We start from the raw sequence: 15,439 nt of genomic DNA, 5'->3' as shown, positions 1-15,439 counted from the left end.
GGAGCCGGAATGATTTATGTGATGGGTCAACACATAATTACAGAGTACGTACAGTCCTCATCAACAGATTCCTCAGTGGAGATAATAAAAAGATGACTGGGCTCAGAAAATTTAAAAATCTTTACCTCAATTCTTATTTTATTGAGAATGTGTTGTCAAAGCGAAGAGTCTCAGGGGTAAACTTTGTTAGAGCAGAATCCAATACAATTGAAGTTAATTGTGACTCCTTCTTCCGATGTAATAAAACACACTCTCGCCCCAGGGGAACACGCGGGCGCTAGCATTGCTACTTCCGGTAGTGGACTTGAAACACGGTGTAAATTACACCAGTTTCGAGTCGAATTTAAATGTCGGGGCTTCAGGACACTTGCATGACACAACACGAGCAGTATGGAGGCATGTTGTGTTGTTTTTCTGTTGTTTTATAACGTCTATAGAAGGAATCACTAGTCCTTAAATTGTATTGGATTTGGCTGCAACACTTTTTACCCCTGAGACTCCAAAACTGTTTGTGAACTCAAACATCCCTCCATCAGCATAGTGGTGATGAGATAACCCCCTAACCCTCAGGGAACTATCCCTTTCAAACAAGTCTATCCACCCCCAAAAACACATACCCTAACCCGAACCCATAAGACATAGCTAAGTTATCTAGGTTGTCCAGCTATGAGTGACAATTCCAGTACACAGACAGCTGCCTCTGAACAGATGAAAATGAGCTCAGAGGAGAAGTGGGATTAAAAGCTTCATTATCTATTTCAAGGTCATGACGTTAGAGAGATCCTGAACAGTTGACTCTATATAAGTATTGGCCCTGAAAAGTCCAAGAAGATTTGTAACACTGGGGGGCCTTATGAGCCCGGGTTACCATAAATTTATATTAATAATTAATAAACGTGCTCATAAATGTGATATTAAAACCAACATTCATGTATCTAATCAAATGAAAGTAATAGAGCTCTTAGTTTAAAGCTGTAAAAACACATTTAAGTGTACAGTATCACTTTGGATAAATAAAAAGACATCCATATGTCAATAAGAAATGCGTTTTTCTCATTTTAATCTCTTGTATTCTAGGAAAAAATCATTCGCTACATGAAATGTCTGACATTCTCTGCAAGGAAAACACCAAAATATCCTATAGCAGCACTCCGCTTGTTAATGTCTCTTTCTTATTGCCTGATGTAATCCTGCATAAATAATATTGTTCCAGCAGTCTGAGCACAACAAAGAGAACTTCCCCTTCTATTCACAAGCCTTTTGCTGCTGGCGGTGTAGAAATAACACAGGTGTTGGAGCCAAAAACAGGACGGCTGTTTATTTGCCGCTTCTTGAGCCGCAGAAATGATACGCACGGTGGAGCGTGCAGCCGTCTGTTTTCTCTGAACAATGTCATTCCTCTCTCTATCTCATTTTCCTAGTTCTCGCCTTCTCTTACTTCTTCCTCTTCCTCCTCTCCTTGTTACGCACCTTTGTTTGTTTTTTTAAAAAGCAGGTTTGGTGTGGTTTCTCTCGGTGCGCACATTGTATGGCTCTGCACACCGAGAGGTTGTTGTCTTATTCAAGTCTGAGGCCTTAAAGGAGATTAATTGTTGATAAAACAGAATAGGATTGAGTGATTGAATTCCCATGAAGGCGAGTCGGGTTGTCTGCTCTTTCTTCTATTCGGCTGATAAACGAATCTTGCCCTTTGTTGGGGGAAGACTTCTCATTACTGTCTGTATAGATTCTCTGGGCTTGTGTTTGCCATTGGGAGAAGAGGGTTTTTGTCCAGCAGGGTTAGCAAGGTCAGGCACAGAGTATCACTTCTTACTCCTCTGTCACTATTTCCATCTGCCCTCTCTCCTTTCCTTCTGCTATGACAGACACTCTAACATCCCTGAATGCATGGAACGATAATACTAAAGCTGCTTTCAGACATGTTCTGAACTCCACTGTTCCTCCGTATTGTCCCCGGAGGTGGTGAACACAAATGTCCAACACAGCATGATGTGTGTACACAGCAGGGGTTCCGCCGCTGGACTCACCGTGACCAAGTGAGGGGGTTAATCACGCTTCTAACATGCGACAGATGCCAAAAAACAAACAAAAATAAAAATATAACCGGGTGAAAAAGTGGTGTCATACACATAGAAGACACTGAGGAATGTGTCTAGAGCGTTACTGGTGATAAGAGTCGACACAGGTGTCTGTGTGTTGTCAAGAAAATCACGTGTCAAAATCATCTCCAAAGTGGAGTTAATACATCACTTCCTGCCTCTGCCTTCTGCACCCAGCTGTCCACCTCTCACCTGAATAATGCAAAGGATTTGTTTCTATTGTGAACGCGTCCGTGCAGCGAACCTCCCGCTGTTCTGTGCATGTCTGAAAGGAAAACTGCGAGCAAATTTCCAAAGCCAATTCTACTGATTTTACTCGCAGGTCATGTCTGAAAATGGCTATAGACAGAGGAATCACACGCACACTTCTTCATGTCCAAAACTCACACTGAAAGTGTGTTAGATTACTATGTTGGTGCATCTCTGCATGTAAAACTTGAGGCTTGGTGAATGTCGCCAGAAGGTTCACAAAAAGATAAATGTAGATAGGTGGGTATGTGTATGTGTGTGTGTGTGTGTGTGTGTGTGTGTGTGTGTGTGTGTGTGTGTGTGTGTGTGTGTGTGTGTGTGTGTACATTTGTAGCCAGTAGGCCAAGGATCTACCCTTGTCATGTGCACTCATCATTCTATGTGACCATGACTCAGTTTTATAATGTAGCACCTGCATAATTGACTGTAAATCATCTGCCTGCTGCAAAAGGACATCTTAATTTCACTGCACTGTAACTGACACATGACATTGATCCATGTCACACACAATGAACCGGTTCATGATCAGTGTCTGGGGCACAGATGCTTTACTAAAGCTGCTTACAGACACACACACACACACACACACACACACACACATTTTTTTGAACTTTTCCTGCCAGCCTCCTAGTAAGATGTGCAGAGCCCATGTGAGAATACAGCAGCAATACAGCAAATCTACGGAAAATTCACAGCGAGTGAGCGGGCATGTTGATGACATTTCTATGACATGACAGCTGCAAAACTGGAAGAAAACAAATATGTCAGGATGAAAAAGAGGTGTCATACATGTAGAAGACACAGGCGAGGATGTCAACGTGGAAAGACGACAAGATTCAAGAGCTTTTGGAGAGAAGAATCGGTATCGATGTGCTGTAACCAAAAACGCGGCGGACATTATGTGTCATGTGCTGCCGCCTGCATGCACTACCCAGGAGCCGCCCCTTGTCTGAATGTTCTGTTGTTGTTCTTGATGGTGTGAACGCATCTGACCCAGATAATAATTCGAAAGGCAAACTCCTAAAATGCCCAGACCAAACTTAACCAAAGTTCATGTCTGAAAACAGCTTTAGTAACTCGCTGCAGTAATGTGATGGCTTTTTAAATAACAGATGGTGTAAAGGATTCCTATTCAGGTTCGCTTACATGTTTTGAGAGTTGTGTAACTGAGCCTCTGAGGTTGTGACGTGTGGAGAGCTGTGTGCAGTCACTAAGGATAAGCGGCTGCTGGTGGGTCAGTAAATCCCTACAAATTGCAGGACTGTCTGCTTGTTAAACTGCAAAGGATAAACACAGAAGATACTGATTTAGATATGGAGTTATTCAATGACACCATCTAATGGAGTTGACAGCTGAGCAATTAATGAAAAGTAATGTAACACATGTATGTAACTGTAACTTAAGTACTGTACTTCCTGAATGAATATGCTTTACGGGTAATTGGTTAAAATATTCAAGCATCAATCAATCAAACATTGTTTATAGTGTAGTATTTTTATGGGTCGTTACCACTTTAACAGATTTTTGTTTTGTAGTTTGTCCTTACTCTTGTTGAGGGTTAAGGGCAGAGGATGTCACACCTTGTTAAAGCCCTATGAGCCAAACTGTGATTTGTGAATATGGGCTGTACAAATAAAATTTGATTGATTGATTGATAATGTTTCATAAACCAAACACTTTAATGAAAAACTATCATGTAGATGATTTGAGGGGTGGCTGTGGCTGTGGCTGAGGGGTATAGTGGTTTTCCTCCAACCAAAAGGTAGGTGGTTCGATCCTCATAGATTGTAAGTCACTTAGGATGCAACCAGAAATTACCTTTTCAAAAACGACCAGGATACAGATGTTCGATCTCCATCCAGACTCACACACACCTTGAATCTGAAGAACGTCCATTTTGTCCAGGATATGTTTATAATGTCAGTGATAATTTGTTATTTTCTGTAAATTCACTTAAGTTAACTTTAACTCTTGGTGAGTAACATCGGCTTGTGTAATAGTTCCATATCATTCCACATGCACAACAGAAGAGCCAAACAAAAGTATTCATTATGTAAGTACAACTATGGTCCACCAGGGGCCTGCAGGACAGCTTCAGTCCTCTATTGCATAACTTCTACGAATCTCTGGAAACCTACTATTCAGAAGATGTTCCCTCTAGGACTGTCACTTGTTATTCAAAATTCAAACATTCATTCGCACTTGGGGGAGAAAAGTTTGTATCCGAACTTAGGTGACCCGTTCAAATTCAAAGTTAAGCGCATCAGACCATTGGAAGTAGTTAGTCCCCGGATCCAGCAGGGGGCGATCACTGTCAGAAAATGCAGGATGCTAGCAAAATGCCGTCCTCTGGTTTCTACACCTTAGAGGAAAGAGGTGAAGCTGTTTGTTGTTTTTGTACCATGCAATTGAAACAGTAGCTGAGGAGGCACCACAGACGAGCGGAGCAACCTCAACTGTTCAACCTTGTCTGCCCATGTGCGTGCAGGGGTTACAATATACTGGGCAAATTGTGTGTCATGTCAAATTCGTTTGAACTTGATTTTTGGGAAAAGTGACAGCCCTCATTTGTGGAAGATGTCTGAAACTGACACTCCCATAGGTAATGACAAAGGCTGAACTCCACAGACTGTGATTATGGACTGTGGGGATTTTTTTTTGCTGAGTTTCTGTACGGTTGTGACGATTGTGTTGGTGTTGAGCCAGCCCAGCGGTGACTACACCTAATGAGGTTGGGTAGATGCAGGGCAAGCTGTGCTCATGATGTTTCATGCACAGTGTGACGGCAGACTGATTTCAGACCAGCTGCCAATGGTGCTGATTGTAAACAAACACGAGAGCAGTGATCGTGGGCAGATCTGAGACCTGCTGAGAGACGGATGAGCAGCTGTGCTCTCTTGCTTCCCCAAAAGCACGCCCGCACACACACACACACACACATACACACACACACACACACAGAAAACCCCACACAAACAGTTGTACACAGCTGGAGACATGGAGCACGAGGTTCGACTTGGGTAGCTCTGACAAGGACCTGTCACCACCTACACTTCACTCCCACAATCAGCAGGCTTGTCAGCTCCTCTCTGTCACTGGCAGCTTGCACACAGTGGTGTGTGTGTGTGTGTGTGTGTGTGTGTGTGTGTGTGTCTCCTTCCTAATCTGCTCACCCACTCCTACTACACAGCAGTTACATTACTGCGACACCTATGTATCTCCACTCCTGCCTACTCCACTCCCTCCTGAGAGACAGAGATATGTGTGTGTGTGTGTGTTGCGCCTGCTGCGCTCTGTAGCTCTCTGTCTCTCCCCAGACAGTGAGATGAGGTGCAGAAAGGACAACTGAAGTGACTGTCATACTCTGCTGAAGTAAGAGATGGGAGGGTGACGGAAAGAAGAGGAGACAGTCAGAGTGAAAATGAGGCAGAGGAAGACAGAACGACAGCTGAGGATGGAAGGACAAAGAGTCGCAGGCAGGAACAGGGAGAGATATTTCCTGACAATGTGACAGTCCTGGGAAGACTTTCCCCAGCCCCAGTCTTGGAGTATGGCCGACACTGCTAGACCGTCGTGGGAGGAATGTCAAGGGCACTCATCGTCAAACCTCTAAAAGGCTGCCCTTCCAAGAACGGTTATAAAAGGGTTACGACTTTAATATGCAGCCGGATCATATAGTGTGGGAGCGTGGGCCGTGGTCCAAATCAATTCATGTGGACAGATGTCTTTGTTGCAATGAAACTGTTGTGGTAGATTCATAGCTTGCAGTTAGCTGATGCTATTATCCAGAGCACCTCACAGGTTCAGTGTGTCGCTCAAGGACACAATAACAGTAAGCATGGCCGCTGATGGACAGGTAAAAGGTGTTGAGGAACTTGATATTTTGGTTACAGGAGAGACTCCGCAGCCACAGTGCATACAGCCGCCAGGGTGCGGCATCATAAATAAGTCATGGCTTCTTTATGACTTCAGTATAAATCATCAGTGTCACGCTACTTTCACTGCGAGCTCCTCAGACGGTCCAGATGTGTCTGTCTTTGCTCGAGCGGACGCGAGGTTCGCTGCGGGTTGTCCTCCCTGCAGCGCCAAATGACTGACAAACTCTATTACACCAGAGAGGTGAGAGGATCTCAGATGCATAATTGAACATTAATTAACTACTGGAGTTACTATAACTAATGATAAGAATGATTGCACATCTAATGAAACTGGTCATTTGCATAATAAAACACAGTTCTGTTCTTACTCCCCATCTCCAGCCTGGAGCCTTTTTGTTTTTTCTTTGTTTCTTTCTTTTCCTTTCTTCCCTGAGGTTAGCACAACTTCCACCAGTTCCACCTCTTTTCCAGCTCTGTGTGGGTCCTCCTTGTGTCATGGAATACCAGAGGCAGCCAGAGGGCTTGTATTTTTCATACTTGTCTGACTTCTATTTTGGTGGTCTGAGAGGCGTGCAGTGTAGGATTCCTTGCTTGACCAGCGGCTCCATTTCCCCCCTCATTGTGCTCGATGGGGGGGCTGCCATTCTCCTCCCACTACCCAGGGCCTTCAGTCTCCAAACTTAGGCAACTATTCTGGGGGAGTTGAAAAAAAAATCTGGATTGGACTCAAGCTGGGAACCAGCAAGCTAAAGAGATCAGCAGGCTTAGGGCTCAACACATGTGTGTTGCGTCGACACTGGAGGTTTTTCACATGCCTGCTGTGCCACACGTGTGCCTTCGTTCTCCGTCTCTCTTGTGCACACACTGATCACTTCTTCTCTCTCTATCATCTCCTCTCATCTTCCTATCTTTCCGAATTTCCCTTCACCTCTGCTCCCCACCCTGTCCCTCCAAGCTCTATTGATCATTCGCCTCACAAGTCTGAGCAATGTACTACTTGGTCAATATTCACAGCAGCGCCCACGCAGAGGCTGAGCAAAAAATGTTTTGATAAAAAGTACAAGAGCTGCAAGATAGCCCACTATCTACAGTACATGCCCAGTGTCTCACACAGGTAAAAGAGATGTCACACTGATTCAGTGGATATTATACACCAGGTCCACCTCAGATCTTCAAAGTTTCCTTTGCTGTGGTCAAAGCAACCGGTCTAATGAGACACCAATGTAATGGCACACGCGATGGATGTTTGTTTTGTTTGTCCTGAGGTTTCTCAGCTGGTCATCATGGCAAACTGCTCGGAGCTGGTACCAGTCGATATTTTCACTCTAATTTGAAGCTCAAACCGCAGTGGAAGTATAAAATGATAGCAACACTTACTCTGCAAATGAATTACACTGACGAAGAGAATCCCGTTAAAAGCCATTAACGCTCATTGATTTATAAATGCTATCGTCTCATCTGAGACAGGGAGCTGAGGGAGAGGACTTTTAAGCTCAGAGGAAACTGTAAATAACAGGAAGTCCACAAAATCAAATGTTGTTAAATCCCGACTAAACCCCAACATATCAGACATCAACTTTTTCCAAACTGAGTTCTTGTAAGTTATGGGCTTTTGAATCAAATGTACGTCAACTTTCAAATCCTAATTGCAACAGTGAAAGTAGGATTTCTCAAAAGAATATAATAATAAATAGTATCACACTTTGATTGCTATGTGGTAATTTAAGCCAAACAACAAATACAACGCTTTAGGTGAACTGTTCCACTTTAATGAGCACCTAGTTTGCTTGTTCTCACTGTTACTCACAACGAGGGTTCTCCTGCATCATTGTCATCTTAGATCATGCTCTGAAGGTTATTGTGTAGTATTCCTCATGTCATGCGATGGCTTTCCGCAGACTCGGCACAGCAGGTCCAATACTCTCTGTCCGCCTGAGCCCTGCGCTGGTGATGTATTATGAGACCTCAGGAAAATTCATTCAATCCAGTCCCACAATCCCTTAATTACAAATGTGGCTCAGAGAGGTGCAGGCAATAACCTGCCTGACCTTGTGTCTCAGTGACAATCACAGTATCTTTTTGATGTAAAGTATATATACGTCAGTGTGTATACTGTGCATATTCTCAGCACTGAGCATTCTTTCTGGTCGTCTTTCAATCTATCAAGCGTGCAGATCTGTCATCGAGATGCCTAACATGTCAGTTATAATCTCATTAGCTGGGTGATTACTGAGCGACACAGGCAACAACAACAGAGATAAGATTGTGCTGCGCTGAGAAAGAACAGTTTTCAGTTTGGATGGCCCCATAGAGGCAGATGACAAGCATAATCAATGTGGATAACCTAAGAAACTCTGTTATTAACTTTCTCATAAACAATTCCTAAAATAGAATACCAAATTTTGACAGTCTGCCGAAAAGGTTCAACCCCAGCATGAGAGGCATCATCTGGTGTGTGAATTGTATGGGATTGTTTCATAGTTTTGCACCTAAGCCCCAGAGAAGAAATGTTTTTCCAACAAAACTTTCTGGGTTGTTATAGTCAGTTTGACTTAATGGCTTGTTCTTTAGACTCTCCTTGGGTATGTATTACATTTTGAGTTATGCAATGTGTAAAAACTTAATAAAACCATGGCATCATCCATTGGGTCTAATTAACTTGGTAGAGCTTGTCAGATTTATGGACAGTACATACACTTTGGTATGTAAATTAAATGGACAGCATATATAGAGCTTTTCTAGTCCAAACCAACCACACAAAGTGCTACACACCCAGTCATACACTTCTAATTACACTTCTTTTATCACAAATCCCGTTCAGATACTGTGCCATTGTCTTGTCTTGGTGCGTTCACACCAAACGCAAAGCAAATCCTCACGTCACGAGCAATGCAAGCAAACATGACACACAAATATTTGCACGTTCTCCTCTGGAAAAAGAGAAGAGGAGGACTATTGGCTTAAGTGATTTCAGTTTCTGCGTTGCACCTGATGGGGAAACGCCGGAGCTGCCACCATTGTCATGTGTCTGCCCACAAGACCCTCCTGAGGCGCACAGAGCTTGCAGACTCTCACCATCTTCTCCAGGATCCTGCTTCTGGATGACTGCTGTTTCCAGCAATACCTGAAGCTGACCAGTGGCTGGTTTGATGACCTGCTACCTGGGGTCAGTGCCTAAACCTGAGTCCAGTGAGTTTCAATCTCAAAGCTGATTGGCTTTTGCGACATGGCGTCACAAGAATCTTTCACTCAAGTCAAAATAATTATACGTGAATTTCAGGTCAGTAAAACGAGTGAAAATCGCCTCTGTTTGCGTCTTCACATCCACCTTGTATGTAATCTCATCGCACAGCATTAGGCAATTTGGGGTTCAATGCCTTGCTCAAGGACACTTAAGACATCCAGGGATTGAACTACTGATTAGTGGACAATTACCTCCGTAGCTTGCCGCCTAATATCTCAGAAGGGAAACAACCCTTTGTTCTGTGGCCCTGCTAACACTGAGGTCACCAAGTTGTCATGCACATGCAGGTGATCTTAACTTTGACAAGGGCTGCAACTAAAGCCTAAAGCTAAATTTCAATATTAATTCATCTCTGGACAATTTCTCAATGAACAAATGACATGTTCGATTAATGAAATGTCAGAAAATGCACATTGTAAAGCTTAAAGTGACATCCTCATGTGACACGTCTTTTCAGTCAGGCAGCGAAGAACTTTACCCTTATCCTTTCAAAACAGTTCTGATGTTTCACTAATGCATTTATCAACTAATCAATGGTACTTTAAATCCAACCAACTGAATATTGACAGGGTAAAAATCATTAAACACCATATTGCCATTAGGACAGGTTTACTTTCTTTTTCTTCGTGCATAACTCCTCTGCTGCCTCTGACTTAAAAGCTTATGCTCTTAGAAGCAGATGGGAGCGGGCACTTTAGAAAAAAGATGCTTACTTTAAGCAAGAGTGGAATACTTTGTTTGCAAGCTATATACTGTTTGCTCATGGCTGTAGCTGCAGTAGCTGCTGGAGCTTTTCGAAAATATGAAAATGTTACCATGTCTTTATTCTTCAAACAGTGAGACACAGTTTGTTCTTTTTGTCAAGGGCATGCAAATTGGTTTCCATTAAATAATTTCTCATTGAGCGCGAGCCATGCCGTTCAGAAGCAAGATTTTCAATTGAAAAGAAAAGCCAAAGAAAAACAGTGTATCATCTGTCTATCGGACCAACATGTCAGGATGCCTGTCATTAATTTGACGGACTGTTGTCTCTGTGGCTTGCGAAGGAGACACCGTGTCCTCAATCTAAAGACCATTTCCTGTATGAAAGTCTCTGGAATGAGTTCCTGACTCATGTGAGGGGTTTTACTAAATGAGACTTGGTAGATTCCCTCTGTTTGATATTTGGTTATGGGTTGGAAATTAGATTTAAATTGAGGACGGGTGTAAATTATGCATGTTGTGGTCAGGGTGCAAGTCTGAGAGAATAATGTGGTCACTGGAGGGCTTCATAAGGATAGAGGCGCAGGCGATGTGGCAAGATGGGAGTTTATCTTTTTTCTATCTAGTGTGTGAGTGCCATTGGATTTTCACTCATCCGTGCACACCGACATGGGCACAAAGTCATCAGTCAGAATTTGCATATGCATGTGGCTCTGCAAGGATGAGCTCCAGTCAGATGTTGGCACTCAAAGTCTTGACTCGAGTCGGGGTGCAGTCGCAAATTCAGATCGAGAGTTATCTGCATTGATTTCAGACTTGGCTTGAACTTGTTAATAATGAACGGCAAATAAGTCTTTTAAATATTTGTCAGGCAATGTGAATATATTTGCCTAATTCTTTTTTCCACAACCCTGCCCTTAGTGAACAAAACAACAGCCTGAGTTCAGTGCAATTACCTGTAAGTGCCGTGACTTTATGACACTGATGTTCTGCATGTGGTTTTTTTTCCACATTTAAGTGGCAAATGGAGCCCTGATGCTTTTTTGAGCCGCTCAGTGAGGCAGGTTAAGTTGCATAATTGATCAATGGTGTGGGATGTTTATTTGGTTTGTGGTAATGCTGGTTGTAGGTGTCTTTCTGAAACTGTAAAGGTGACCTGCATTTATTAAGATGCAGCAAGTCCGGACTGACATAGACTCAGTCCACAGAATACTGAAGCCTTAGCTTGCAACTGCTGCTCACCTGTTTAGTCAAAGCTGGGTGAAGCTAGGGCTGGGCGATATGACTTCAAAATCAATATCACGATTGCTTCAAACTTTTACCTCGATTACGGTGTATGGACGATTATTTAAGGTTAAATGTCGGTTTTAATGCATTTTCAGTTAATTGCCCAGCCCGAGGTGAAGCTTGACTCAGTACCCAGAATCCATTGTCATTGTCAGTTTATTTATTCAATGTTAATTAATACTGAAAGCATTGCATGTCCAAATCGCACCAAATTCAACACTGCACTACCTTGGGCCCTTAATAATATAAAAGTGTGGAGCCAAATGGTTGAATGGTTATCTGAGCCACAGGGAGACAGAGATTTCTGGAATTAGTAGATACATACTCATCGGTCACTGTATTTTGGTTCTGTTCATTTATGAGATGCATGGCTCTGGTGACCAGTAAGACCCAATTTATTGTTGTCTCATTATGAGACCAATGAAGAATCTACTTTGATTGAACGTAAATTAAGTAAGGTTCTACAGCTGCTGCAAATGAAGAACTTTTTCACTCCAAAGATCTCATATGTCTGTCTTCTTGTTCTCTGCTGGAGGCCTGTCGGTCTTTCAAATAGAGTTCCATACTGATTCACAGTAGTGGTTCCTTTAGACCTGTTATAACTGTAAAGATACAGTTTTCAGTGAAATGTTTGGAAGTACCCGCATTGTTAGTTTGAACCGTAGTGGAGACTTGAGCTTGATCCCCATGCTGTAGAATTGGGACTTGGCATTGACATTTGTGTCTTGTGAACATCTGTGGTCCCAGCAAACAGTCAAGCGCCTTGCTATAGCTGTGCGAGGTGGCGCTCTCCCGGCAGGCGAAGGCGTGAAGCAGCGAGACCACAGGCTGCCAGACATCATTATCTCTCTCAGCAGTCCCCCACACGCTCTCGAACTGGGCTAGACTTATGGATTCTGGGGCGAAAGACACCCGCATAACAACAACAAAAATAACAACAGTGCCAGTGTTTGCAAATAGTGCGGGACCCCCATCTCAGGAACCACATGTGTCCGTGTGCACTTACAGGATCCCATCCTGCCAGGATGCTGACAGGATTTTCCTTCTGCTACACTCCTTCTGCTTCAATGTTCATGGTCTTTTAGTAAAGAAGAGAGACTTGTCAAAGGTGCTCTGCCCACTAATCCCCCAACAAGACATAGAAAAAGTTGAATAATGAAAAGAAAAGCGACCGTATGGAAGGCACCTTATAGAACTTGCAGAAGTGTACATAGTGAGGCAGAGTCTATTGTAGCTATTGGATATTGCTTTTTCCTTCCCTCCACATCCACATCTCCATTTATTTTCTTGGAAGAAAAGCTGTCAATAGCTTTACCTACAATAACATTGTGAACCATCTGAACCTGGAGGAGTTTAGACAGGAAGAAAATTATGTTAACAGGGATTTGTAAGATCCATATGGCTCGTAGGATGAGGCTCAACAAATCTCTCTCCTTTAATAAAAACAGACAAAAAAGGCAACTACGCCTACAAAAGTTGTTCAGCTTCCAGGTGCAAAGGCAGATGTACTTGATGAAATATGTCTGGATTGGGACAAAACAAAACAGTAATTGATATAGACACACAAACAGAATTGCTTTCAACCTGCACACAGCTGTAATCAAACTGAGCTGCTGTCAACTTGAGCATCTCCATACATCAGACTACAAGCTTTTCAGCGGTCGTGGACATTTATTTTTTCTCCGAAAATGGATTAAATCCCAAAGCAACAGCAACTTGTGTGGAGGGATGTACCAATGTGCACACTTCTGTGGCATGTATAAGCATCAACACGGCTAATATATATGTAGTATTATCAGAAACTCTCCCTGTCGTTAGAGAAACATGGGACTCAAAGAATATCAGTATTTGTACCTGACTTTTCACAGAGGTCAGGACCTAAACAGGAAGGTGTTTACATGCGTCATCTGGAACCAACATACTCTTTCAAAGTCATTGGATCGCTGTGTAGTTCACAATAATCGACTTGCTGTCGTGTGATCGTGAGTCCTGCTCACAGAACGAAACATAAGGCTGAAGGAGGTGAAACGCTTCAGTGAACGTCACATCACAGTTGTATAGAAAAGGCAAATCATAATAAATATTCTCAGCATGTCCAATAATACATTGTTTTTATAAATCAGGAAAAGTATTTGATGAATACACAGTTGCATTATTTACTCATACTCAAACTTACTACAGCTAAATTCATTTCATAGTACCTTGCATTAAAGTAAAAGTCACATTACCCCTAGATGTACCTTCATCCGTGTCTTGCACTGTGTCTGTAGCTGTGATCGATTTGTCCAGACATTTAGGCAGCTAGAAATTATTAGGAGGCTACAACGTGTTGGGAAGCGCCTTGAACACCATCTTGAAAGAGTTCGCAGACAGCAAATGCCTATTGAACAACGATTTGGGGCTTACGTCTGCGAGTTCTGAAACTCGTCAGCCCCTGGAAAAGTAAGCTAAAAATCGTGTAGTATGAACAAGTTCAAAGTAGACTCGGTCCAAATCCAAACCTAAATACTGTCATATTGAGCATATTTGGTGTCACAGGTACACGCCCAGGATGAAAAAGTGAAACATGAGGTTCAAAACTAAACATGCACAGAATTTTTGATGGTAAACAATGTGCACTTCTGAGATTTATTCTTCATTGTGAAAGAAGCACCAGACCAGTGTATGTATTCTATGAAACAGCTGGTCATTGTACAGAGATGTGAAATGAACCCCACTGCCCTAGAAGATGGAGTTAAGGACCACAGAACTGAACCCTATGACATTTTTACTAAGTTCAAGATGCGTATAAAAACATGTAGATTTTAGTGTAAAAGAGTCAATGAATATAGTTGGTCCTGCTTCTCACTTCTGGTTTGAAGTGTATGATAATTAATGATTGGGCATTTGTGTACAAAAGGAGGTTTTTGAAAGGAGGTCCAGACTTGAATAAAGTTAGTGAAAAAAAACAAAAACATCTGAAAAGCTCTATACACCTTTGAGATATTCCCTAACTTCAGTTTGTCAGTTTCCTGTCTACACACATGGTGCCAGGCTCCAATATGCGATGATCGGGTGATGACAACACCGGTTTGACAGTGAGGCTTTTTCCTGCACTTTGGAACAGGAAGTTACTGAGGATACATCTTGCTGAATATCTAAATATTGACTTAAGAGTAAACCTATCTGCACCACTTTGTTTTAGCCTTTAGTCCATTTGCTTACTATCAGGAAAATCTGCATCATGGAGAGAGCTGCTGGTTTGGAGAAGCTCCCTCACCGTGATGATCTGAATCTCAAATGAGCTGAGATCTTGAGGCCTTCTCACACCTGAAAGTCCGAACCAAGGTCCATGTCTTTTACATACCTATGTTCTGTCGTCATGACCTACGTCATCACCTGTACTTGACACTGATGTAGACGGTTTGTAAATGGGCTTGCGTCTGATGTCTGCGTCTTTTGGCAGGTAATAGTCATTCAGTTTGAATAGAAAAAATGAATTAACCGGTTAATTTTGTTTGTCATATGTCAAATTACTGTAATATCATTTTGGTAGTACTAACAGCCTCACCAGTGTCAGTCTCAATATTCAACACTGTTTAATGTGGGCAAAATGACTGCAGATAATCCTGTAAGCCTCTGCAACTCCATTTCTGGAGAGACCACTAATGCCTCCACTTCTCCTCCTCCTCCTCAACTTCCTGTAACTGGTTCGAATTACCCACACACACCACACATAAACTGAACATTTTAATTTGGACAGAGACCACCTATTTTAGTTGGAATAAATGTTGGTCTGTTGGTCCAGACTTTGGTCTGAGGCACCTTTCACACCTGATATTTTGGTTCATGCTAAACTGAAAAGTCCAAAGGTCCGGACCAGGAGAGGTAGGTGTGAAAGCCTTCTTATTTCTAGCGTGCGTGTGTGATGAACAAAAAAATAAAAATTCTTCTACAAAAATGTGGATTCTCTGTGCTTACATCCATTTAATGTCTTCATA

At 42.5% G+C, this 15,439-nt stretch overlaps 1 protein-coding gene across 3 annotated transcripts in view; it reads right to left on the bottom strand.

Annotated features, from left to right (window-relative positions):
- The window catches only part of lsamp (limbic system associated membrane protein), a 607,348-nt gene that overhangs the window by 22,146 nt on the left and 569,763 nt on the right, over nucleotides 1-15,439 (bottom strand). The gene's annotated exons all lie outside the window — the stretch shown is intronic.

This window comes from Hippoglossus hippoglossus, chromosome 13, assembly GCF_009819705.1.
Source record: "Hippoglossus hippoglossus isolate fHipHip1 chromosome 13, fHipHip1.pri, whole genome shotgun sequence".
NCBI lineage: Eukaryota > Metazoa > Chordata > Actinopteri > Pleuronectiformes > Pleuronectidae > Hippoglossus > Hippoglossus hippoglossus.
This window is presented reverse-complemented; position numbering and strand designations above follow the sequence as displayed.